This window comes from Vigna radiata, chromosome 1 (assembly GCF_000741045.1).
Source record: "Vigna radiata var. radiata cultivar VC1973A chromosome 1, Vradiata_ver6, whole genome shotgun sequence".
NCBI classification, from domain to species: Eukaryota; Viridiplantae; Streptophyta; class Magnoliopsida; order Fabales; family Fabaceae; genus Vigna; species Vigna radiata.
This window is the reverse complement of record NC_028351.1, coordinates 22,999,297-23,001,844: the sequence shown is the minus strand read 5'-3', so window position 1 is coordinate 23,001,844 and position 2,548 is coordinate 22,999,297. Positions and strand designations below refer to the sequence as shown.

The following is a 2,548-nucleotide window of genomic DNA, read 5'->3' as shown; positions in this document are numbered from 1 at the left end:
GAAGAATTCTTATATACATGAGAGAGAACTTGGCGAAATCTAACCTCAACAACATACTCATCTCATATCAATCAACCTTCGTTCATCTATGTGCTCTTTTGCCACTGATCAATTTTATTTTGCTTTATTTTATTATTCTTGCAATACAAATCCATGATCTCTTTTATTTTTAGTCTTAATTAATCTTGTTTTCACACAACTGTTCAGCGCCTAGAGTCCTCTTGGATACGATACTTGGTCTTACCATTTTATATTACTTGTGCGACTCGGTACACTTGTCACATTAATAGAAGTAAATTCATATATTAAATTTATGTTAGTAATTAATGAAAATAAATTATGATGTATTAAAATTTATGATAATCAATTATGATGTTACTAAATTTATTAGTAATAAAATTATGATGTGTTGTGTTGTTCAAATCACAATACATTTAGTTAAGCACAATATTTTACCTCTCTCTGAATCATATAATTTATTACAACAATTCAAGTATACCACAAAATATGCCTTCAGTTCTCTTCCACCTTTCATTTGCTTATAATAGAGCCTTTATGAGAACCATATATCATCGTTATGAAGCAAATATAATGCAAAGATAATTACAATTGAAAGTTAAATTCAAATTATTATAGAAAAAAGAACAAGATTCAAATCTGTGTAACGAGCTTAGAAACATAGACTGGAACAAGCATAGATCATGCATGAACTGTATTTTGATGTGATGCTTACATGCTTTCATAAAGACTAGGAGCCAAACGAGGTTTGATGAGAAGTTGAAGGGGAGTAACCTTAACATTGGTCAATTCCACAGCTGAAGTCATATCTATAGGTTCAGTTGAGGATTTAGAGACATGAAAGCAGTGAAGAAANTTTNCCAAAGTTAAANAAGAAGTTTTAAGGCCAAAGGTCACTCCAGGGCATATCCTCCTACCACTTCCAAAAGGGATGAGCTCAAAGTGTTTTCCCTTTACATCTACATCTTTGTGTGTGGTGAGGAACCTTTCAGGCTTGAACTCCNAAGGCTCTGGCCAAATCTTAGGGTCTGTTTGGATCTTCCACAAGTTTGTGATCAGACGAGTTCCTTTCTTCACATGGTATTCTCCAAGCTTGCAATCTTCTCTGAATTCACAAGGAGCATTAAGAGGAGTGGGTGGATATAGCCTCAGTGACTCCTTAACAACTGCATGAAGGTACACCAACTTGTTCGTATCTGACTCAGTCACAAGTCTCTCTTTCCCAATGTGAGTGTCAATTTCTTCCATTACTTTCTTCAATGCTCCAGGATTGTTCAGTAGCAAAGACAGAGTCCAGATGTTACTAGCGGAGCTTGTGTCTGTTCCTCCCAAAATCAATACCTGCAAAAAAATTGGGAACCAATTCTTCAAAATTTGTGATCAATCAAGTTATATATAAACAAAATCTATTAGAAATTGATCATGGCATTCACAAAGTGAAACACAATAGAAACGCACCATTGCCAGGGCTTTAATGATAGTATCAGAATCAAACCCATGAATGTTGGTTCCATCGAACTCGACAACATCGACTCCATGTAATCTCCCCCTTTCTCACCTTTCTCGCCGTTCAATTTCCTTTTCCTTTTGTGTTCTTCCAACCATTCCCCAACCACAGCATCCAGGTGCTTGAAATTCTCTTTCATGGCCTTCTCATGCCCTCCGAAATCGAACCGCCTCAGCCACGACACCGCATCCCTTATCGTGAAAACCCCACACAACTGCGTGTATTCTTTGAACGTCGCTAAACATATTCGCGCTTCTTCCTCCTCAACCACCGCTTTTCCTCCGAAGTACCTCTTCCCGACAACCTTCCTCAGCACCACGTTGAAAGCAACTTCCTTCAGCCACTGCGTCATGTCCACCATAAAAAATTCCTTCTCTGTTTTCCTGCGTTTCCACTTGTGGTAAAGCTCTTTCGCCGAGGTTCTCACCTCGGAGATGCGCACGTGTGAGAGTGCGTCGATGCGGTGGTCTACGAGGAACACGAACGCAACGTTCTTCCTCATGTCACGCCAAAATTTTCCTTAGGGTGCGAATCCTAGCATGGCGAGGTTGTAGGTCATGTTTTGGCAGGCCACAAGGTAGAGGCGGTAGGACACAGCGACGTCGTTTGTGGTGAAGCACTATTTCGCCATTTACCAGTTGCTGATGACTACGGTTTCCACTGTGCCTATATTGATGCTGAAGATGGCGCCATGGCGGTCCGCCAACGTGCCCAGGAGGTAGTAGGTGGCGGGAGACTGCACTAGCAGGAGGAGGTGGCCGATAATCGGCCATGCGCCGGGGATTTTGGGTGGTTCTCTGATTCTGGTGCGGCGGAGCACAAGGAAGAGGTAGAGGAATGACGGGATTAAAACTAGAAGTGCAACTGTGAGAGAAGAAAGAGAAGAAAGAGCATTTTGATCACAATATTTCTTTCACGCTTCAATGTCCATGACACAAATATATATATATATGTATATATACATATATATATATATATATATATATATATATATATATATATATATATATATATATATATATA

General features: G+C 39.3%; 1 pseudogene; it reads right to left on the bottom strand.

Annotated features, from left to right (window-relative positions):
• Window positions 1-729: 729 nt before the first annotated feature.
• The window catches only part of LOC106759659, a 4,923-nt pseudogene continuing 3,104 nt past the window's right edge, over window positions 730-2,548 (bottom strand).